A 24,866-nucleotide genomic window follows, 5' to 3' on the forward strand; every position below is an offset into this window, starting at 1 on the left:
ACTGCAGCCTGTAATCCCAGTACTCAGGAGGCAGAGGCAGGAGGACGGAGAGCTCCAGACCAGCCTGAGCTACAGAGTGAGACCATGTCTCAATAAAACCAAAACCAAAACCCTGCAATGGGGGCTGAGAGCAAATGGCTCCATCTGTGAAGTGCATGCCTTGCTGACAAGAGAATCCGTGTAAGGTCCCCAGGACCCACATAAAGTGCCAGTCCTGGTGGCACACTCCTGAATCTCAGCCCTGGGGAGGCAAACATAAGATTCATGGAGCTTCCTGGCTAGCCAGTCTAAACTATTCAGAGAGTCCTAGGCCAGAGAGAGACCCTGTCTCAAAAGAGATGGATGGTGTCCCTAAGGGCGACACCCACAGTGTCCTCTGGCTTCCATGTACACACATATACAACAACAAAACAAAAGTTAGGAGTGTGTACAACAGGTCTGACCCTGAGTTTGGAGAATGGTGGCCATAATTCCCATTTAGTAATTTTAGCCCCTCTTCCTTAAAGTTTAAGTTCAAGTTTAGGTCCCTTGAACAAGGAACTAAAGTCACGGTTGCGGCAGGAGTTCCTTTTGTGTTGTTCTATCTCAGTGTCATGACCTCTGATGCTGACATCATAGGTGTCTTTTGACCTTTGCTTCCAGGTGAAGTATCCCTTGGGGTGAGACTGCCCAGACGGTGCCCGGAAGCTACCCTCACAGGGCCCTGCCTGGCTGCTTTGGTGGTGTGCATACCCTGCCCCCAGGGTAGTCTCATCTCTCTGGGTCCCTCGTTTGCTGGGGTTTGCCTCCCCAGAGTGCAGTTTACGACAAATAGTTGGGTTCAGCTGGAGCTATTGAATTCTTCACCATCTCTTTGCTGTCCTCCCCCCTCCCCCAACCATCTCTTTGCCGGGGGGGAGAGGTGGGGGGAATAAGATTACCTGTCCCACATGCCACTCGAGTCCCTGGCCTTCTTTTCTACAACAGTCTAAGATGATTCTGTAAGACAAAACCCTTAAAAATAACTACGCAGAGGCTGGCAAGATGGCTCAGTGAGTAATGTGCCTGCAGCATTAACATGAAGAACCAAGTTCAGATCCCTAACATCCCATAGAGAGCCATGACCTCTGGGTGGTGGTGGGTGACACCTTTAATCCCAGCACTCATGTACGTGGGAGTCAGAGGCAGCCGGATCTCTGTGAATTCGAAGGCAGCCTTGTCTACAGAGCCAGTTCCAGGAGAGCCATGGCCACACAGGGAAACCCTGTCTTGGTAAAACAAACAAACAAAACAACAAAAACAAAAAGCAAGGCCCAGCCGGAGACAGGATGATCCTAGGGGTTCACGGATCAGCCAATGTACCCTGTGAGTGAGCCTCAGGATTGATTAATTAGAGACTCTGTCTCAAAAACTAAGGTAGCAGGGCAGCCGAGGTGGGTCAGTGGGTGAAGGTGCTTGTTGTGAAAGCCTGAGAGCCTAGGGACAGGACTGACTTCCAAAGTTGTCCTCTGGCTTTCACCTGCATGAAAGGCCACGGCTCACGCGCACCTGCTCTTGCATGCACACATTAAAGTAATAAGTAAAATTTAATCGATTTAATTTATGTAAACAGCAATGGAGAAAGGCAGCTCTGGCCTGTCTATATGCACTGATACAGGCACACTCTTACACACACAAACACCACAAAGATAAAACCAACAGCTCAGACTCCAAGTCCGCCTTTCATATCTTTTTGTTTGTTATTTGACATATTCTCATTCTGCAGCCCAGGCTGGCCTGGAACTCATGTATTCCGGGGCGGCTTTGGATTTGTGGCAGTCTTCCTGCCTCTGCCTCCCATGTACACGAGTCACAGGGCTGGGTCACATCTCATCGCAGGACTAGCTGACTCTTGAAGACAAGGGATTCAGAGGCTCTGCTCTGTGTGGCCGGCGGTGCTACTGTTGCCAAGCTGCCTGCCTCCCAGAGCTTTAGGGGAGCCCTACGAAGCCATCCCCTGTGGGGGCACAGATGGGACTGTCTTCACGCAGCTTGAATATACACTGAACCCAGCCTGGCTCACCTGCCCTTGGTTCTCTTTCACAGTTTCTGCCTTGAGCAATCCCAAGCTTGAAGAGCTCAAGCCCTAGTCACCCTGACTAAAGAATTTCTGTTTCCGTATGCTTGAGTTGGAGGCCAGGTACCCCTTGTGGCCCCAGGGACTTGCTTTGGTGACATTTTCAAATTTATCAAAGTCTCAGGCAAGCCCAGAGCAAAACAATTACTTGAGGCCCTGGGGATTTGCGGTTAATATATTTTTCTTTTTTAAATAGATGAGTGGCCTGGCTTTGTTTGTTATGATGGCCTTGCAATATAGAAAGCATTTGATTACAGACTGTTCTCATTATAATCATTTTTGCAAAAGGGGAAACACGGAGAGCTGAAGTAATCTTTCCAGGGCTGTACAATCAATTACAGAGCAGAGCAGGGTCCAAAACTAGGTCTGTGTTTTTGAAGTCAGAATGATCTGACCACCTTAGGGAAAGCAGGACCAGGCCAGGCGAGGTGCACACATCTCCATCCACCACTCTGGAGACATAGGTAGGTACATCTCTATGAGTTCCCAGTAGTTCTCAACCTTCTGAATGCTGCACCCCTTTAATACAGCTTCTTGTGTTGCAGTGACCCCCAACCATAAAATTATTTCATTGATAATACTGTAATTTCGTTATGAATCATAATGTAAATATCTGTATTTTCTGATGGTCTTAGGTTACCCCTATGAAAAGGTCATTTGACCACCTAAGGGTCATAATCCACAGGATGAGAAACACCAATTCTGGGCTACCTTGGGCTACATACTGAGTTCTAGACCAGCCGGAACTACACAGTGTAAACGTGTAAAAACAACAACAGTGCAGCAATCTGATGGCACAGACTGGTGGCTGCTTCCTTTCCAGTGTTCTGGTCCTTGCCATTCTTGTGTCCTTGCTCAGGGGTAAGCACCTGCCCGGGCTGGCACTGTTCCTGCCTCTTCTCCATGAATGACCATCCTTTGAAATACAGTCTTTCTGCTCTGATGGCTTCCTGGAAGGCCAGGAATTGAGCTCGGGCTGCTTGCCCACTAGGATTTGTGGCCAGCTGGGCAGACTGGCAAGTGGCTGTGCTAGCTGTGACCCTGTGGTCCTCCAGGGGACAGGTATAGATAGTCTCTGCTACTCTCTGAGATGGCCTGGCAAGCTCTTCAGTCCTGGGGATCAGCCAGACCAGCATGGCTTCTGGAGGGAGCATCCGTGGGTTCAAGTTCTGCTTTCACAGGGCTGCATCGTGCTTCTTCAGTCCTGGGCACCTTTGCCTTTGTGAGCTTTCTCTCCACCAGAAAAAGGAGGCATTGGTGGCATTTCACTGCTATAGTAGGCTAGGGAGCAGTTCGTGCTGTAGGAAAAACATCTCATCCTGGAAATTCATATTCCTCCTTTTGGTTTTAATTGAAAATTTATAAATTACTCCTTGAACTCTCTTCCTGCCTCTGGGTGCTGGAATTACAGGCCTATGCTACCACACACAGCTTAAGTTGTTGTGTGTATGCATGTATGCATGCATGTATGTATGTATTATGTGTATATGTGTGTGCATGTAAGACAGAGGAGAGAGAGAACACACAGGGGCACTTCTGCGGTAACTCTCATGTAGAAGTCAGAGGACAACTTGGGGAGTCCTTTCCTTCTGCTGTGGGTTCTGGGGCTCTAGCTCAGGTCATCAGGCTTGTCATCAAACACTTTTAAGTGCTTTTACCCACTGAACCATTTCACTGACTCTAAATTCATATATTTTACGGACTCCTACAAGTATTACGAGCCCTAGGCACCTTGCCTGCCATAACTACTGGACTTGTTTGGTTTTGGTGTTTTGTTACTGGGAATTGAAGCTAGGAACTTCTCTTTTAAGAGATTGTTTCTTTGTGCTCTTCTGGGTAGGCTGTAACTCCCTATATTGATCAGGCCAGCCTCAGATTCTCTGAGAGCCAAGTGTGTCTGCCTCGTGAGTGCTGGGATTAAAAGTATGTGCCACTGTGCCTGGCTAAGGCCAGGAATTTACATGGTAAGCAAGAACTCTACCACTGGGCCACATTTCCCAGCCTAAGATGACTTTTTTGTTATGTTTTGTTTTGGGTTTTTGTTTTTCATATATATACAGGGTCTCTCTGTATAGCCCTAGCTGTCCTGGAACTCACTTTGTACACCGGGTTGGCCTAGAACTCACAGAAATCTGCCTGCCTCGGCCTTCTGAGTGCTGGGATCAAAAAGGCGTGTGCCACCACTGCCCAGCCTAAGTTGACATTTTTGTAGCCAGTTTTGTCCTGTGTAAAGTGGGTATAGGGACACGTCTGTTCTGACCCACCAGAGGGGGGGGCATTGAGGAGGCTCCAGAGCTGTTGGTATCTAGTTGGTACTCCTGGAACCTGGTGGTACTGTTCTTCTTGCCCTCTGAAGGGCCAGCGTCTCGATGGTGGCCAAGCTTGCCATGGAGAGGTGACAGGCAGCTCCTGTCAGGGCACTAACTCAGAGGGTTGTGATCAGGCGTGGTGAACCATGCTCTTAAAGCCCAGCACTCTGGAGGCCTCGGAGGGAAGTTTGTGATTCTGAGGCTCGCTTGTACTACATAGTAAAACTCAGCCTCAGAAGGAAAAGAGGGAAGCAGGCACTATGGTGGGTTCTGCTATCAGCTCTTTTTCTAGCTCCTGCGTCTCAAACAGTAGGGCCTGAAGGTCCCAGGCATGGCTGTCTGTCCAGCTCAAAGACGGTATCTGTTCATCAGAGCCAGGGCCAGCAGCCAGGGTGCCACTGAGCTCTGCCTGCCTGTCTCTCCAGGGTGCTCTCTCGGGCGGACCATGGCAAGCAACCTTGGCAAGGACACAGGCAGGGCTTCTCTTCCAGCCTCCCTCCTCCCATTGGCAGCCCACGCCACCTCCTCAGCCTCACCCTGGCTCATTCTGCTTTCTCATGGCCACACGCACACGTGGACAGCCGCGTGCAATGCCCAGGGAGAACTTTAACGACGGCACGGCCCTGGGCTGAGTCCCAGCTCTGTTGCTGACTGGCTGGGCAGGTTACTTCCCACCAGCTAGCTCCCTTTTCCAGGAAAGGGACATAACCTCAGTTTCTACCTCACAAGTGACACCAGAAGACACAGTTTCGGTGCCTGCGTTGTAGCCAGCACTAGTGTGGGGCCCATCCTATCCTGAGATGGAAGTAGGGAAGGCCATGGAGCTGCTAGAGATTCCTCAGTTGTCCTAGCAGATGAAGAATCACATAAGGACCTACCAAAGTCATAGGTTTACCAGGGTGACAGATTCCAACCAGTGGCATAACTTTGAGTCTGCCCACCACTCTTTGCACCTCAGTTTCCTCACCTGAAAAAGCACAGATAAGGCTAGGACTAGTCAAGATGAAGGAATAAGTGTTATCTTATCTAGTATCCAGAACCTGGTATCTAGTGAGCCTTTAAGGAGATGCTGAGCCTTAATATTATTATTGTTGTTGTTGTTATTTTGGTCTCAGATAGAATGACTGTAGTCTTCAGGGAAGAGCCTTCTAGAATGGACACCAATTTCCAGTCATGAGAGTTCTCAGTTCCCGCCTCTCCTGAGTGTAAGAGACCCATTCTTGTACCTGCAGGAAGAGCTGTGACTCAGGGAGCGCAGGAGAGTTTCTGGGCACCCAGAGTTTCATGAGGGCAGCTCCTCAGCCCTGAAAATGGCCTCCACCAGAGGAAAGGCTGTGGATCTAAGGTCACTGTGGGTATCACAAAGGCAGGATGAGGCTTTGGACAGGGTTTCAGCTCCAAGAACCTGGAGAGAAGGTGTCCCGTGTTCCCACCATGCCAGGCACCCCAAAGCTCCTTGGCTCAGCCCTGGTTTGTGGAGACTAACCTGGGTGAGGAAGCCTTTTCAGGTGAGTGGGCCTGGGGTTGGTCAGCCAGGTCTTTGGCTCTCTGGTCTCAGTTCTTGCCACATTTTCAGAGTGGGCATTACCCTTAGGTGTGTAGCCAGCACGTAAACAGCCTATAGCCACTGAAGACTCTGGATCCCAAGGACACTGAAGTCAAAGCATGGCTTTTTGCAGCTTACTTTCCTTTTTGCTTATCTCTCAGGGGTATCCCTTTAGTCCTAAGCAGCACCCGAATGGAAGACGATGGGGTTCTTGTTTTGTTTGTCTCCTTCCTGAAGTAACTTTTGTTTCTCTTGAGTCCTTCCTGGCTGTTGGATAAAATATTAATGCCTCACTGGGTGTGTGAGCTCCTGAGTCTTCCTGAGCAGGCTCTGGTTTCACAGTCCCGAGGCTGCAGCTGTCCTCAGGGTCTGCAGCAGGCCCCAGGGCCCCACACCTCAGCGTAATTGTGTCCAGCGGCCAGCCCAACACTTACACTGCACGACAGCCACATCCAGGGTGTTCAAGGCCAAGCAGCATGACAGCATGGGAGGTATGTACCCTGGCGATAGATTGGATTTGGACTTCCTTATCTGTTACAGCGGAACATGCTGGTGACTTCCTTAATAATGGCCAAATGAAAATTCACAGAGAAGTGATGGGAGGAGACCAATGAAGTCAGGTCTGTCCTACTACCTGGGTCCTGGGGATCAAACTCGGGCTGTCAGAATTGGTGGCAGGCACCTTTACCTACTGAGCCATCTCAGAGAAAGAGGACTCGTCTGTTTTTCAGACAGGGCTTATTATATAGGACCAGCTGGCCTAGAACTCATTATGTAGACCAGGCTGGCCTTGAACTTGCAGTGACTCACCTGCCTCTAGACTATTGGGATGAAAGGTGTGCACCAAGCCTGCTGCTTCTTTTTCTCCCTTTTCATCTTCCTTAGCATGAACTCTGTGAGCCTCCGTGCAAACATCAAATGCAGAAGAATCACATGGCTTTATATTCTGTTTCTAAAATTAGATTCCCAAAGGGGTGGTGGGAGCTCTAACTGTGTAACTTCAGTCCCAAGAGATCCAACACACTCCTCTGACCTCTGTGGGCACCAGGCATGTATATGACACATATACACATGGAGGAAGACTACCCACATACATAAAACAAAGACAAATCTTAAAAAAAAAAACCCTAAACAAATAATAATAAAATAAAATGGTAGTATAAATGTCAGCAGTTCTCTTCCAGGGTTCTCTGTTACTCGCAGGTGATGGTGAAGATCCAGGGTACAAAGGCTTTCTGGAAACATTGTGGTTGCACAGGACCATAAGTAGCTCTGTTGTTCCCAGGCTGGATGTGTTTTCTGAGGCAGGGTCTCTTAGCCCAGAGTGGCCTGGAATTGATGTGTGGCCCAGATCTCCTCCTTCGGCCTCCCAAGCCTGGGGGTTCCTGGCGAGCACCACCACACCTGGCTTAGATATTTCAGTGTGGTTGGTCTGTGGTTTTCAGTAGATTGATTAAATCAACCGGGCACACTCGCTCTTTGAAAGATGTCCGAACGCTGTGCAGGGGAGGTGGCTCAAAGTGCCTGGTTGTGCAGGCTCCTCGGGAGAGTTTGGTTTGAAGAACCGAGTGCTGGACGATATATGAACCATGCTAACATGTGAGGGGGAGGGGAGCAGTTCTCAGTCTGAGCTGATGAATGGAGCTAATTTCTGATGGTGACAGTGGTCTCAGAGGAGTGGGATAGAAGGCAGAGGGCAGGCAGGGAGCCATACTCTGCTTGCATGGGAGGCTTATATTATTTGAATTTGGATGGTTTAATAACTGTTATACAATGAAATAGTCTCACAGCAAAGTGCTGACTTGGTTTCCAAGAGAATCAAAGCTGACAGGCCTGTGGGCGGCAGAACCAAGGCTGGACAGGGGCAGCTAATTTGGGTGGGCAGCTGACACCCCTCTAAATTAAGCAGACGATCCAGGCCAAACCCTGCCTCACAGCTGGCCCTGCAGTGCCCCAGGAGTTAAGCCGAGTGGCGTCCTCCCGCATTTATATGCACGCCTATGTCCTTATTATGGTCACGAGTGCCTTGGCTTCCATGAATGGATCTCAAAGCTGGGGTGCAAACCCCATTTTCCCTCCCAGGCTGGGGACAGAGGCTTGACATCTGAGGGGGAGGTAGACAGTGACTCATGAGGTGGTGCCTCTCCCTGGCCTGAGTCCTGTGTGAGGAAAGTCCCTGACAAGGTCACCCAGGTGTAGACCAGCCCAGGACTACCCACAGGCCAAGCTAGCAAGCTGCCAGGTGGGCTGGGTGGGGTGAGGTGTACCTCGGGTCACATTCTTTGGCCATGAAGTGCTCTGTCCCAGCTCTTTCATCCTTCACCTGAGATTCCAACCCCAGTGATGGCTGAGCAGACTGGGGATGCAGGTTAACTATTTGCCTGAGGCCCTGGCCAAGAGATGCTTCTCGGGAGGAGCAAGGTTCCTCCTTCTTTCCAGCCAGGGGCCTGAAAAGGGATGCAGATGGAAGGCTATCCTCTACAGAGAACACGCTGTCATGATAATAGGGCCGTAGCTGGCTCTTCTAGGATGTGCTGAGCTGTCTTGTGTGAATTTAGCCTGCTCACTGTAGCCCTGCCTCAGTCACCTTGGTGGTTCCCTCAGTGAAGCTTAGGATTTATCTCTGAGTTAGTCTTCTGTCTCTCTGTCTGTCTCTGTCCAGAGTTTTAATTTGACACCCCAGCTGGCCTCCAGCTCAATACCCTGTCTCAGCATGCTGGAGACACAGCAGTATGACATTGTATCTGGCTCGCCGATAGTTTTCATCTACTGCTTGGGGAGTCTTCATTCAAACGCTTGGGACTAGAAGTATTTCAGATTTTAAAAAAATATACTATTTCTATACACATGATGAGATCTCTTTGGGAGGGGGACCCACATCTAAACCTAAGATCTCTTCTGCTTCATACTGCCTGATGGGAAATTTGTGCCCACATCAAAAAAATTTTTATGTGGGTACTGAGGATTCAAACTCAGGTTCTTCTGCTTGCAGAACAAATGTTCTTACCCACTGAGCAATCTTCCCAGCTGGTATTTATGCTTTAATTTTTTAAATTATTTTATTAGTGTATGGGTGTTGTGCCTATATGTGTATGTATCTCTGTGTATGTGCCACATGCCTGGAGCCTGAGGAGGCCAGAGAAATGGAGGCATAGGTGATGGAGAGTGGCCATGTGGGTGCTGGGAATTGAACTGGGGTCCTCTGGAAGACCAACCTCAGAGCCATCACCTTAGTTTATTTTTAAGATTTTTTTTTTACAGTTTATTTAATTTTATTATTTGTGCATTGGTGTGAAGGTGTCAGAATCCACAGAATTGGAGACAGTTGTGAGCTGCCACGTGGGTGCTGGGAATTGAACCCAGGTCCTTTGGAAGAGCAGACAGTGCTCTTAACCACTGAGCCATCTCTCCAGCTTCCTATTTTTAAGATTTTTATTTAAAAAAATTTTTTTTGCTTGTTTTTTTATCTTTTTTATTTTTTATTAATTACGGTTTATTCATTTTGTATCCCTCCCATAAGCCCCTCCCTCCTCCCCTCCCAGCCCCACCCTCCCTCCCCCTTCTTCTCACTTGTCCCTCCCAAGTCCACTGATAGGGGAGGTCCTCCTCTCCTTCCTTCTGATCTTAGTCTATCAGATCCCATCAGGAATGGCCGCATTGTCATTTTCTGTGGCCTGGTAGGGCTGCTCTCCCCTCAGGGGGAGGTGATCAAAGAGCAGGCCAATCAGATTATGTCAGAGGCAGTCCCTCTTCCCATTACTATGGAACCCAGTTGGATACTACGCTGTCATGGACTATATCTGTGCAGGGGTTCTAGGTTATCGCCATGCATGTTCCTTGGTTGGAATATGAGTCCCTGGGGAGACCCCTGTGTTCAAATTTTCTGGTTCTGTTGCTCTCCTTGTGGGGTTCCTGTCCTCTCCAGATCAAAATTTTTATGTGTTTTGAGAAGGGCCTTGGTCCTCCCGTCTGCCTCTGGTGTGCTTGTATGATCAGGCCAGTGCCACCTCATCTGGCTTGTGCATTATTTTTAATGTGTCTGCTTTTCAACCGTGACCTGTCACATGAGGTCAGGTGTGGAATCTTCCAGCGGAGGCCTCCTGTCGGTGTGCAGCAAGGTTCCACTAAGATGCAATCCTATAATCTCCACACTCTGGGGAATGAGGCAGGAGGATCAGGAGCTCGACACCAGCCCCTGAGGGCTACCTGGGAGCGGAGTGACCAGCCATGCTGATTCTTCACACAGAGCAGGGAGATTTCTTGGACTAGGAGCTTCCAGCACAAAGGTCAAAACAGATCTTGGCCCACAAGGATGGGGCCACCAGCTGGAGACACTCTGCATCCTTTCAGTAGTGGGGACAAGACATGGCTTCTCTTTGGTTTTCCATAACTACAGGCTCGGTAGAAAAGCTGTAGACTATATGCATATATAGTCTGTTAGATATATGTATATATAATCATGGCTTATACCTTTAATTCCCCAGCACCTAAGAGGCCGAGATAGAAGGATCCAGACTTCAAGGGCATGCTGGGCCACAAAGCAAGACCCCATTTGAAAGAAGAAGACAATAGTTCCTGGATACCCAGCCTTCCTTGCATTTCTGTTCCTTCACAGCTGTTTAACCTTGTCTTTTCCCACCTCCTGGGCTCTTTTATTATTATCATCATTGTTTTGTTTGTTTGTTTGTTTTGTTTTGTTTTGTTTTGTTTTTTTAGTCAGGGTCTGACTATGTAATTCTGTCTGGCTTGGAACTCACTCTCTACAGAGAGTGACCTAGACTCTGATCTAGAGATCTGCCTGCCTCTGCCTCGCCAGTTCTGGGCGCTGGGGTCAGAGGTGTGCGACACCAATACCTCGAAGCTCTGACCTCTTTTAAGAGATTTCAGACATAGTGTCTCTTTCCTCTCTCATTCAGAAGAATGTCCTTCTGTAAAACACACACACATAGTGCCACCCTCTTGCAGTGTATGTGCATATTAGCTCGTTCATCCTCTCTTTCAGGGATGAGTGACAGTCTATCTTCTTTTTCTTTCTTTCTTTTTCTTTTTCTTTTTCTTTTGTTTTTTGTTTTTTGTTTTGGAAACAGGGTTTCTCTGTGTAGCCTTGGTTGTCCTGGACTCACTTTCTAGACCAGGCCGCCCTCGAACTCACAGAGATCTGCCTCTGCCTCCTGAGCACTGGGATTACAGGCGTGCGCTACCGGCAGGACAGTCCATTTTCACAGGCCCTGCCAGGGTGCAGTGTCTTACCTAAGGCTGCTGAGCTATAAGGTGAACCCTCAGAGTTTTTCTCTGGGGCACATTTCCTTAAGTTTTTCATTGGACCACCTGGCCCTGCTGGTATTTCTTTTGACTTACAGAGTTCCAGTGTCACCAGATGTCCTCAGGGTCCTTAGGTATCCCTTCCCCATCCTTCCCCTCCTCCCCATGAACCTTCAGAGATAGGCGGATCTTTGTGCTTTCCCCAGACCTTCAAGAAAGAGGGTGCAATTAGCCTTCGGTACCTTGGAGAGATTCCAGCAAAAAAGCAGAGAATTACAGGGCAATCATTTCACCTTTGAGTTTGAAGTACATCACCTAATCCCAGTCACTGTTGTTGTTGTTTTGTTTTGTTTTTGTTTTCGAGCTGTGCATGATGGCATAGATCAAGGAACTCTTCCCTGATCAGTGTCTGTAACAATATCTGGAACCGGGGCAGCAAAAGTGTCACCTGGCTTCTCTTTCTAACTCTGTGGCCAGAGTTGGAGGCTTTTCTCACAGAGCTTCTAACAGACTCCTGTGGCAACCCAGGTTGTTCAAGGCTGGCCCAAAGATGATGTTCAAAATACACTCCCTCAGCCATCCCTTCTGCTTGGCCAGTCTGTCCCCAGTGGCTTCCACCTGGGCCTCACCCTCTTGGGCCAGTCCCCTGAAGCCATCCACCTGTTTGTTCTTTGTGTCTCTGCATTCTTACTAGACTTGGTTAGATTCTTTTGTTCATTAACTGACTGTCTATTGAGGACCTGGTACATGCTGGGCAGTGTGGCAGGTGCTAGGGCAGCAGGGAATGGAGAAGCCTTTGCCTCATGGAAGAAAGACAACTGGGAAGCAGAAGGAAATTGCAGATGGTACTAAATGCCATAAGGAAATGACAATAGCTAGAAATGATGGAGCGGGGGGACTCTGCCTGACTCTAAGGTGGCTCAGGAGGAGACAGTTTTGCTGAGAATTTAAGGGTGAGAAGCTAGCATGCAGCATGCAGGGAAGGCTTTTCCAGGCAGAAGCAACAGGAAGGCCTGGTGACATGTTTGGGAATCAGGAGGAAATCTGTGACTGGAGTTAATTGAGGAGGACGGTGTTATTTGACCATCCTTGAGCAATGAAGGCTGTTTTAAGCTCCACAGGAAAGTGCTGGGGCTTAAAAAAAAAAGAAAAACAAACAAACAAACAAACAAAAAACAAAAGTAAATGAAAGTAAGCCATGTGTTATGGCTCAAACCCATAATCTCAGCACTCAAAAGGCTTGAGGCAGGAGGAATGCCTAGATCTTGAGACTATCCAAGATTACAGAGTGATCTTGAGGCATGACTGGGTCATAGAATAATAACCAAAACAACATAAAGTATGTTAAAAGGATGGGGCTATGATGATGGAATTTAATATAGGAAGAATACATTTAAGTCTCTTCTTTAGGCTTTTATTTGTAAGGCAACAGAGAGGCCTAGAGTAGAGGTAAATATTTCTTGAGTCTTGCAGCAGGCCAGAGACAGGCCATGACAGATCATCCAGCAGCATGTGACCCCAAGAACCCATCAATGACACCATAGCTGCCAAGGGCCTAATTGAAATCCATATGACTAAAGTATTCATGATAGTTAAAATTAACAAAAAGTGTGTTGAATGCTTTTGGAGATAAAAGCAAAGCAAGGCCTGGTAAATCATTGGACAACTTGGGAAATCATTTTAAATAACCATATATAATAGTAACAACAACAAAAACCCAGGTCACTGTCTATAGTCCAGGCTGGCCTCAAAACTTGCATGCTTCTCGTCTTGGTCTTTGTGCTTATGGGAATATATGTGCCATGTCTGTCCTTATTTGTTAAGAATTATTCTTCTGTTTGTGTATGGGTATGTGTACATGGCACAGGTGCCTGTGAGGCCAGAGGAAAGTGTCAGAGCCCCTGAGTCAGGGTGCTGGGAACGGAGCTCAAAAGCAGTGTGTGCACTTAACCACTAAGCGTTCTCTTTAGCTCTTCCCATGGATTCTTAGTCAGATCTCCCCTGTGTGACTACCACACCACTGGCCTTGATGCCCACAGAGAGCAGCAGGCACAGGTCTGATACCTGAGGAGGCCAGCTGGAGCCTTTTACAAGCTCCGCGGGTGTAGCAGAAGCGGATGTTATCAGCAAACACGGTAATGCCGTTGATGACTCTGGGCTGGGAGCTCTGACTGGCTTAGTGAAGCCACAGAATGTTTCCCGTTAGATTGCCCGGGAGAGGCTGCATGGTAGAGCATGCCGAGCTGGACCCGAAGGACCTGCCACTTGTTCAGTGCATTAGCTTGACCAATAAATGGAGTCCCTCCACCCTCATTTCCTTTGTGAACTTTAAACCTAGCTCCTCAAGGTTGTGCAGGAAGCACTTTGTGGGCGATGTGAGGAGGGTGAGGTGAGGTGAGAGGCAATGTCACTGGGACTCTAGGGTCAGAGGAGCCCAGGTGTGGCTGTGTGATCTCTGGCCAGTTGTTTAACCTCTCTGAATCTCTTGTCTGAGAGTTAGGATGCAGGTAAGAGCAGGATCTGCTGTGTCGAGAGAATTGCCTGTGAAATACTGGGTTGAGTATTGTGTGTGCCCTAAACTAGCGACTATGCCCATTTTTTAGAAATACAATCTTTGCAGATGTCTGTGAGGTCACATTGGATTAGACTAGGCCCTTGAGTACAATATGGCTGGTGTCGATCTAAGAAGAGGGAACTCTAGATACAAGAGAAGTTCAAACTATGAGATAGAGACTGGGAGAAGCAAGTCACACTCTATCTTCCAGCCAAGGAAAACCAAGGATCGCCACAACAAGCAGAGAGGGAGAGGCAAGGGCACTCCCCTAAGGCTGGCAGGAGGAGCAAGGCCCCGCTCATGATCTTGACTATGGACTTCAGCCTTCAGAACTGCTGGGAATTTTCTATCAGTTCTTTTTTTTTTAAAGCTACCTGCTTTGTGGTAATTTTGTTCCACGGCCACAAGGCCCTCCCAGTACGGCTTAGGAATGTGGTGTGCAGAACCCCACCTCAGCATGGGGTCAGCTGTTGTCATTGCTGTCACCATCCTCAGTAGTCATGGCTCAAGACTGGCCTCGATGCCTGCAGACACCTTTAGTGAGTCCTCCAACCTCCCTGACCCCACGTCTTACTCCAGTGGCATAGAATGGTGGCCCGGGGTCACATTTCCCCCTTTGCCTTGCTGGACGACTTCTGTTTCTAAAAATCTTATTTATTCTAGGGAGTATGCCCATGCCATGGCCACATGTATGGAGGTCAGAGGACAACTTGGGGGAGTCAATTCTTTCTTTCCACCATGTGGGTTCTGGGGAGCCTCAGCCCATCAGGTTTGGCAGTGGATACCTTTATCCACTGAGCTGTCTCGACAGCTCCAAGGTGGTGGCTGGCTTCTTTGAGTCCTCAGGGGGTGTGTTGAGGTTAAGGGTCCCTCACACATCCTTGTATGAGGGGGTGGGGGCTGTCCCAGACACCGCCCCATGCAGCAGGAGCCTAACCTGGTTTCGAAGCTGGGATGTTTCATAAACCTGTCTGGCAACAACATTCTTCCGACACCGAGCTGTCACCGTGCAGTCTGTTGTGGTTTGGTGAGATAGCTTGGGCTGCTACCTGTGAAGGCAGCTGTGAGTCACAGGGGCCTCAGAACTGGGACCAGGTCTCATGAGCAATGGTAGTCAGAGCCCTTGACTGGCAGCCCAAATTGCCCTGAGATTAAGACTGGGTTCTCAGAGGCCTTCCTCCCTGAGACGGTGCGGGGGGAGCCTCTGGGGTGAGAATGGGGAAGAGGGAGATCACGTGAGCTTAGAGAGGAGCAACCTCAGAAGATCCTCTCCTGGTCCCTTTCTTGTCTTGGTCACATACTCTCTCTTCTAAAATTGACTGTGTGTGTGTGTGGGGCAGTCATCAGGCTTGGCAGTAGCACTTTGATTCACTAAGCCATATTGTTGGTCCCAGATCATCTTTTGGGGACTTGGTTTTTCTCACCTGTATTATTTTTTATGAGACAGGGTTCCTCTGCATAGCCCTTTGGTGTCCTGGAACTCACTTTGTAGACCAGGCCGGCCTTGAATCTGCCTGCCTCTGCCTCATGAGTATTGAATCAAAGGCATGCACCACCAATACCAGCTGGGCTTTTGGGGATGGGCAGTGGTAGGTTGAAACAGGGTCTTTCTGTGTGGCCCATACTGGCCTGAAACTCCTTATATAACCTTGGCTAGCCTCAAACTGAAAAGCTTGGTGCCTTAGCCTCCTTAGTTCTGGAGTTACAAGTATGTATCACAGACGTAGCTTAATGGGAATATTTTAAGACTTGTCCCTAGAACTAGGGGATCTTTCCTCACCTGTCCTCCTCTCCATCTCTGTATCATCCATTAAACAGCTACAGGTAGCCAGACAAATGGCTCAGCTCTATCAGGAAGAGAGTTTCTTGGTATCCTTTGCCAGGGCCTGAAAGTTACACTGAGATTAGGCCTCAAGGGGGAAGGAAACTGGACTCCTAGAAGCCTTCGAGGAGGCAGACAATTTGTAGCAGGGTTCCTGGCCAAGTCCACATGTGAATGGCATTGGGGACCTAGCAGTACTTGCTATGGGGCACAGACTCAATTTAGGTACCCAACCCTGTGTGGGTGTCTGTGGCAGGGAGTAGCAGGAAGTCTGGGGGTGTTTGGGACATTTGTGGTCAGATGAAAGAACTTGGTGACACCATGACCAGGCTACCTTGCTATGGAACCGAGCCTTTGTGCGGCCCCAGGTAAACAGTTCCATATCGGGCCTTCCTGCCTCTCAGAGCTGGAACCTGTGCCTCCTGACAGGAGGATTCCTAGTGGAAGAGGGAGGACAGGAGGCTGATATAGTCCAGCCTAGCTAATTTGGAAACAAAGGGAAGAAAACCTTGAAAGGAGCCCTCGAGGCTTCTGGGAGATGGTTGGAGAGAGGAGACAAGTGTTTGTGAGAAACTGGAGCAGGGCTGGGGAGATGGCCCAGTGGATAAAGTGTCTGAGGTGCAAGCATGAGGACCAGAGTTCGAAGCCCCCAAACCCTATGTCAGGTGGGCATAGTGGCTCACCTGTGATTCCAACACTGAGAGGGTGGAGACGAGATCCCCAAAGCACGCTGGCTGGCCAGGTTGTCACGTTCTGGGGTCAGGTCAGAGACTCTGCCTCTTAGGAAGGACTCCCTATATCAACCCAGTGCCTCCACATGCGTGCACACACATGTAAGTACACACACACAAAGAAGGAAAAAGAGAAAGCACTAAGGTGGGTTAGAGCTTGGAGCAGAGATATGGGGCCTTCTGCCCCTAACTTAGAGTCTCACTATGCAGCTGGGGCCATGCTGACCAAGCTGGCCTCAAGTCAAGCTGGTCTCAAACTCAGTGATCCACCTGCCTCTGCCTCCTGAGTTCTGGGATTCAAGGCCTGGCTGCACACTCTGCTTATTGAACAGCTTCATTATCTACTTATTTATGTGTATTTTTCTTGAGTGTCTTAAACTTTTTAAATTAATTTTTATTTACTCTATTAATATTTATTTACTCCATTTAATTCATGCGTGCATACACACACACACACACACACACACACACACACACACCATGAAGCATATGTTGAGAACAACTTGTGGAGTTCCCCAGGGGCTGAACTCAGGTGGCTTACAGGCAGTCTGTGTGTGGCTAGCCTATTCGTATTGTCCAGGATCACCTGCCCATGGACTAGCACTGCCCACTGTGGCCTGGGCCCTTCTCCATTAGTTAATCAAGATAATCTCTCCTAGGCGTTTCCACAGGCCCATCTGATACAGACAATGCCTTAACTGAGACTCTCTTCTCTCGTGACTCTGGGCTGTATCAAGTTGATGACGAAAGCTGACTATGACAAATATTCACTCACTGGCTGCTTTAAGGATTAGCACACAGTAAATACTTAGTTAATCGCACTGACCCATAACATTGGGGCTCAGAAAGGTTAGCTGCCTTGCCCAAAGTCACACCATGTTGTGGGGGAAGGGTCTGAATCAGGGAGTCCTACTCTGCCTAATGGAGGAGACTGTGAGTTCCCCCTCAGTCACACTCCAGCACTAGGTGAAGTGGGGGAAGGAGGAGGAAGTTCTGGCGACTTTGGACTGGGTATTGTCAGGATGGCCTCATGGAGGAGGTTGTATCAGCCACTTCTCTGTTGTTGTGCTGAAATACCGTGACCAGAAGCAGCCTACGAAAGAGTTTGGTTCCAGATGACTAGAATCCATAGTGGTGGGGTGACATGGGACCAGCAGCAGGAAGCTGAGCTCTCAGCTCTGAGCATCTCAGCTGCCAACAGGAAGAAGAGGATGAGCTAGAAGTGTGCCAAGGCTATAAACTCTCCTCCCCCGGGATGAACTTCCTCCAGTAAGGCCCTGAGTCCTGAAAGTTCCATAATCTTCCCAAACATTGCCACCAACTGAGGACCAAGCGTTCAATACACAAGCCTTGGGGTACGTTTCTCGCTCAAACCGCCACAGGTGATAGTTTCACCGGTGGTCGCATGGTGAAAGGGCCAGCTATGGAATGACCGTGGCACAAGGTCTGCTCTGCTCTGCTCTGCTCTATGAGTTGTGTAGCACAGAGGTTACACCCTGGGCAGGAACTAGCCTGCCTTGGGCCAAGTCCACATGGAACCATACAGCTCACAGCAGCAGGAGGGGGGCCGTGCCCCGTCCTCTTACCTGTGCTGTGTTCTCCCTCTACCTCTGCCAGACTGACCAGTAAGGCTTTTAGTTTTTGGAGGGCACTCTGTCCAGCCCTGTGGCCGCAGCTCTCAGCTTCCTTGAGTCTCTGGGTCCTTGGGCTTCTTTCCTCTGGGCACATGTTACAGGGGCTATGATAGTGAGGGTGCTGAGCCCACCCAGTAAGCAGCTATGGGCTCCTGGGAGGTGCTGGGAACTAAAATTGGAGGTGTCCTTTAGAACAATGAAATCTCAATTACTGCCGTGCTAGCACTTGGCAGGCGTATGGGTTTGACTGGGCCTGATGCTCCAAAGGTGGCAAGTTTACCCAAAAAGCATCCTTTACTGTCTCCCTAGGACTGGTCATCTGCAGCCGCTGGTGCTGGCATTGTCCTTGGGAGGGCTACACCTATCTGCAGGTCCCAGGATTGTCATCAAGATGGGGTACACCAGATAACAGGGACTTTTGGAGACCTGAAGCTCCCAAAGTTTCTGATTCTCATTCTGGAGTGAACTGTGCACTCTGCTGCAGCCCAGGCCCTCTGCTCTCAGGCCCAGCCCCTGCCCTGATTCACCAGCTTTCTCCTGGTCAGGCCCCATCTATTTTTTTTTTTTTCACCTCTTCCCAACTCCAGATCCACATACACAGTCTCTGTAATACCCAGAAAGGCAAACAATAGAGACTGGGGTAGGAGCACCCTTGGCCCCAGTTGACAGCTCTCCCTGGAGCCTGCACTTTGGGTGACATCACACACACACCCTTCTCAGACCCTAGAGCTGCAGCCTATGGGGGAATCCCTGGAGGAGGCTAGGGGCTGAGCCCTCCTCCCGGAAGGCAAACCCTGAGGCATCTCTGGGTAGATCTCTCTTTACTGTGGCCTCCTTTCTCGCCACCCACCTCCTCTTTCAACTACAACCATCCTGAGCGGTCAGCCAACCTGAGCGGTCAGCCAACGTCCTTGTCACTACGGTGCTGGAAGAGCCACGAGCCTGCTCTGCTCTAGTCCCTGACCGGGGAGTGGGGCAAGACCAACAAAAGGGCAGGGATCTACCCCAGATCACACAGTGGGCCGGAGAACAGCTTAGGTCTTGAAATACACCCTCCCCCCTTATAGCTTTCTAAGCTACCTTTCAACAGTGTCCCCTAATCTATACTCATGGGCCTCCCCTGGCCATTCTCATAATATACTATCTCAGTTTCTCCACCTTTAAGATGGGAATGAATGATCGTGCCTGCTGCACATACCCCCATGAAATGAGGTAAGGAGTGTTCGTGGAGTCCAGGCCACCTGGGCTGGGAATGGTTGTCCTTAGGTAGAAGCCAGCTGAAGTGACATTCCAGGTCCGGCACAGCTTGGCTGTGAGGCTGGCTGAAGTTCATTCCTTCCCTCCCCTGGAAGATGAGCCATGGAAGCCACAGAAACTACAGGGATCCTTGTCATTTCTTCCCTGTCACCTGGGTGCTGGCAAAGTCCCATGTGGAAGGTTGAGACTTGTGGGGATGACTAAGAACTGGGAGCCGTGGGAGGCAGGTTAATCAGCAGTGCAGCGTCAAAACTTCCGTTGCTGTTTGCAAACAAGGGCCACCCCCCAGAGGAGGAGGACAGGCTACAGGGAGCAGCTGGCAGTGGTGGCCTAAGCCAGGCAATGCTGCAGCTAACACCAGTAGTGGCTGAGGCAGCTGTGTCACCAGATTGCCACCAGGGTAGTCAGGCAGGGAGCTATGTGTTCTAGAAGAATGAAGCTTCTTTGATCAGGTGTGGCCCTTGGTCCCTGACCACCAGGGTTTCCTTCCTAGAGGTTTCCTTTCTAGACTTTTTTTGCAAGAAGCAGGAAGAAGCTGGTCGCAGTGATGCATGCCTGTAATCCCAGCATTGAGGGAGGCAGAGGCAGGCGGATCACTGTGAGTTCGAGGCCAGCCTGGACTACAAAGTCCAGGACAGCCACAGCTACACAGAGAAACCCTGTCTTGAAAAACAAACAAAGAAACAAACAAAAAGCCTGAATATACTGTCTGGGTGGGGCGGGAACAGGAATGATGTTGCTAGTGGCTGCCTGAAAATAGTGTTCCATTCAGAGCATCTCTGTGTGCTCCTGGATCCTGGCTGACGGGATGTCACATGGTTCCCTGGGAAGATGTCAGAGACTGGAGAGCTGGTGGGGAAGGGGAGCGTGAGCCTGAGCCCGTAGCCAAACCCAGCCAACTAAGGTGACAAACTCCTGGCCTGAAGTCTGCCGGCCTAACACAGCCTGTTCTTGTCAGCCACCTCTCAGAGCCATCTCTTCATGTGCTCCCCCAGAGAACCTGCCAGGGAGAGCATTCCAGATCCAAGGGAAGAACTGTAAATTTGTGTGAAAACTGTTCTTCTCAAAAAGTGCTGCCAACAACAGGGTAAATTTGGTACAGAGCTTCTGAAGGCAATCTGGTAACATGTAGAAAGCTACAGCAAAGTGCTTAAGCTGTGTTCTGGAAGGTTTTCTGAAGCTGATAGCCCCTGTTCCTTATCCCTGCCCCAGGGAGGTTGTGGGGTGAGGGGCAGGGAGCTTGTTCATTATGAAAGAGAAGAGGGAGAGCTATTTAAATATGGACTCCCATTAAATGGCGGGCTCATTTGGGTCCCAGCCACTCAGTGGAGTATCACACAGCCATTTGAAAAACACTGGTGATGGAACTGGGCACGGTGGTGTGGCTCTGCACTGTAAGTTTTTGGGAGGTAGTAGCTGGAGGACCCGGAGTTCAAGGTTTTTCAGGTTCAAGGCCAACCTTGGCTGCAGGAGACTCTCAAAACCCATAAATTTATAAATTAGCCAGGCAAGCTGGGTGGTGGTTGCTCACATCTCTGATTTCAGGGCTTGGGAGGCAGGGGCAGGGGGATCTCTGAGTCAGTGGCCAGTCTGGTCTACAGAGTGAGTACCAGGGCAGCCCGGGCTACCCAGGGAAACCCCTTCTCAAAAGTGATGACAACCCGTCAGGCACCAGGCAAAGTCGCACAAGTCTGTCATTTCAGTACTTGGGAGGTACAGACAGGAGGATCAAGAGTTTAAGGCCACACTTAGGTACAAAATAAATTTGAGGCCAGTCTGTGGGGGTACGTGAGATCCTCTCTCAACAGAACAAAACATTAAATAAGACAGTGGTAAATGGGCTGAGGGGCAGAGCTCAGGGATAGAGTTTGGGTGAAATGTGTGAGTTCCCAGTACTGCAGATAAAATAAAGCAAGTGATTCCTTTCATCAGGACCATTGCTTCATGGGATCTGAACCTTAGCCTTTATCGGGTTCACAGAGAAGAACAGACCTTTTTAAAATGATGTAGTAGCCAGGTGTGGTAGCACTAATTTGTAATGCCAGCAGGCAGCCTGTGTGGTATGTAGCAAGACCCTGATGAAAGGCAACAGAAACAACAAAGAATTACATGGGAAATATTTAAAGTTTTTTTTTTTTTTTTTTTTTTTAGTTTCTCAAGACAAGGTTTCTTTGTGTATCCTTGTTTGTCCTGGACTCACTTTGTAGACCAGGCTGGCCTCAAACTCACAGAAACACGTGCCTCTGCCTCCCTGGGTGCTGGGATTAAAGGAGTGTGACATCACACCCGGCTGGAAAGATTTTTAAAGTGAGAGTCTAGAGTAAAAAATAGCATCCAATCTGTCTACCATCAACTGCTACTTGCATTTTGATACTGCTAGCTCCCTGCAATGGTGGCTTAAGGTGCTTCAATGTGCTCACATTTCTATTCCACAACACCTCATTGCTTAGGTACAATAACCCTATGTTCACGAGAAGAAGCTGAGCCAAGCTGAATGGAGCCCATGTCTAACCATTGTCTGTCTGTGTTGTCTTACTGTAGATTGAGATCTGCTCACAGCCCTTGACTAGGTAGAAATTCTAGACCAACAACCCAAGTAAAGAGCCATAGGATTTGGGGACTTTTCCAAATTTCATTGGCTTCTGTTTAGTTATACATTTTTTAAAAATTATTTTGCACACACCTGCAAATCCCAAGCACTTTGAAGCTGGTGACAGAAGGACTCAGGGTTTTGAGACTGGCAAGAGGGCATCATAGCAGGTGGCCATCTCAAGACAAAAACTTTATTTGCCTTTTTCCCTTTATTTTATGTCTGCGTGTTTGGGGCTGCATTTACACCTGTGCATCACATACATGAAGCACCCCGCTGAGGCCAGAGGAGGCTGTCGGAGCCCCTGGAACTGGAATTAATGGCGATTATGAACCACATTCGGGGAACTGAAACGCTGGTCTACAAAAGTGACAAGCACTTAACTGCTCTGTCCATTTCTCACATTTAAAAGTTTATTTGTTTGTTGTATGCATGTGTGTGGGGGCCGTGTGTGTGTCTCATGACAAGCTGGTGGAGGTCAGAGGACAACTTGTGGAAGTCGGTTCTTCTAATATGGGTGCCAGGGTTTGAACTCAGGGTTAGTGGCAAGTGCCCTTGTCTAAGAAGGCACCTCGAAGTACCTGTACAAAAGCTTTCAAAACACTACTGGGGGCTAGAGAAATGGCTCCACAGTTAAGGAGGCAGAACACCAGTGCCCATGAAATAAAAAATAAGTAAATGAAAACATTACGAGGACCCACTCAGTGTTAGGCACTCGCCTGTCATCGCCAGGCTCTTTGTATTGACCCAGAACCATTAAAAACACAAAGCCCAACCAAACACCAAAACTTCAGACAGGGAGAGATTGATGAGCAAGAAGGAAAAATGGGAGCACTGAGGCACAGGTGATGATGAACAAGGGCAGAGGCCCTGGGAGCAGGAAATGAAGCCAGAGAGTTTGTGGAGGACAGAGGCTTTTGTGTTTGGCTGAGAGGATGAGTCAGGGAGGTGGTGTGGGGGTGAGGCAGGGCTTGTCCACTGTGCCTCCCCCAAGGTCACTCCTGGATTTATTTGTTTGGTTTTTGGTTGTTTTTTTTTTTTTTTTTTGAGGCAGGGTTTTGCTCTGTTGCCCTTGCTGGCCTGGAACTCAGTTATCCACTTGCCTCTGCCTTCAGACTGCTGAGGTTACAGGCCAGCACACACACACACACACACCCCACCCCACACCCCCACAAATATACACCCGTCTCTGGGTCATTCTTGCTAAATCTTTTTATTACCTGGTATAAATACATTATCACTGCAGTGTTTGCATTCCTCTCATTTTTTAGACTACAGGGGATGATAAGGGTGAGAAAGCCTCTGTTTGAATGCCAAATTCCTTAGCAGGTCAGATGGAGATTTTTAGCTGCCCTCTTGGGAGGGTGGGAGCGCCAATTGAATGAGGCTACTGGGCAAAGGGTGACAGGCCATGAGATGTGAGAATTTCAAAGCTAGGTTTGGGTGGGGCAGGGTGCCTTGCTTCCCTGTAGAGTCCCCCTGAAAATGGGAGAATTGTTTCATGCTGTTAATATGGCTTTTAGAAAGTGGAATCAGGCAGGGGTTGAGGGAGCCAGGTGAAAGGTATTTATTCCTTCAGGGATTTCCAGTGTCTGTGGGAACTGAGTCTTTAGCAGACAAGGGCTGGAATAATTTATAATCTGGCCAAGAGTGGTCCAAACCCCTTGGCTTCTACTATGCTCAGGCTCAACTCATACTGTGTGACCAGGTACAGGCTGCTCTTACCTTCTTCAATGATGCACAACTTCAGGACTATCAGAAGATGTGATTTCAATGAGCAGGACCACTTACTGTGAGAGTCAACCCTAGACTGTTGTCTTACTTCAAAGAACCTGGGTGCAGAGGCATGTGCCTGTAGTTAGAGCTCCTTTGAAGCTGAGGTGGGAGGATCGATTCTGTGTAGGAGTTTGAGGCTAGTCTGGGCAACATAGCAGGGTAATCCCTCACCCCTACATCAAAACAGAAACCAAATAAACTAGAAGTTCCTGCAGCACGGAATGACAATAAACTTTCCCCAGATGCAGGGGTTTCTTTCTGGCCACACAAAAACAACCATCTAAGGATCCTTCTTCTGTCTTCTAGGAATTATCTTCCATTTGCCAGGGAGGAAGTCCATTTGGGTAGGTTTCCTGCCTCTTGCTCTCTGAGTCCCACCTGACATGTGTATACTCATGAGCTGCCCTGTATGTGATGACAGGCACCAGAGTGAAACCTTAGAGCTTGTGATGTCTGGAAAGGGCCCTGTCCTCAAGGAGGGAATGGTGTGGACAGGCTACAGTCATGGCCATAGTAGTGGTGTCGTGTGTGTGTGTGTGTGTGTGTGTGTGTGTGTGCCATCTTTAGGGGTGGAAAGTCTTCCTGATGTCTGCTGCTCCCTTTGAATGAGCTTGCTGAACTTGCAGAACTCCAAGGTCATCCGGAATTGATGAGATAAAGGTTAGCAGAGGCAGGTGGGGGTGGCGTAAAGGAATGAGGCCTCCAGGCATTTGCAAAGGCTGGAGGTGACTAGCCAATAAACTTGCAGCCTGCGTAACTGTGGCGGACTTTGGCCACTGTGAGAAAGAGGGTGAAAAAAAAAATCACAGCAGGGTCTCCTCAGTTTCTCTGTTCTGCTTCTCTCTAGGGAAGAGCTCTTGGGTGCTTGGCTACTTCTCATAGATATGTGAGGGGTTTTCATGCCCTTTGAGCACCTAGATGCCACTGCTGCCCCCTTGCCCTGCAGATGTGGGTGGAGGTTTGCTTTCTGGCCACTGCCTTTTATCTGGCCCTAGACAGCTCCATCTCTTCCCTAGAGTGGGCAGGAAGCATCAAGGCCAGTGGCAAGGATTCTGGGAAATCTTTCACTTTTCCCATGGTCAGGAGAGTTGGCAGCCTTCACTGAAACTGCCGGGGAAATGGAGCTGGTATGCAGTTCCCGGTGACATTCTGTAGCCAGCAGACTTTGAACTTAAAGCCTCCCCAGTGGCTAGAATGACAGGCCCGTGCCACCTGGGACCAGCAGAGTGTGAATTCTTAAATCCGTAATAATCATTGAACAATTAGTTCTTACATTTCAAGCTCGAGCCT

At 49.1% G+C, this 24,866-nt stretch overlaps 1 protein-coding gene across 1 annotated transcript in view; it reads left to right on the top strand.

Annotated features, from left to right (window-relative positions):
• Kifc3 (kinesin family member C3) overlaps window positions 1-24,866 on the top strand; it is a 90,761-nt gene that overhangs the window by 30,021 nt on the left and 35,874 nt on the right. The window lies entirely within an intron of this gene.

Source organism: Meriones unguiculatus, chromosome 10 (genome assembly GCF_030254825.1).
Source record: "Meriones unguiculatus strain TT.TT164.6M chromosome 10, Bangor_MerUng_6.1, whole genome shotgun sequence".
Taxonomy (NCBI): Eukaryota; Metazoa; Chordata; class Mammalia; order Rodentia; family Muridae; genus Meriones; species Meriones unguiculatus.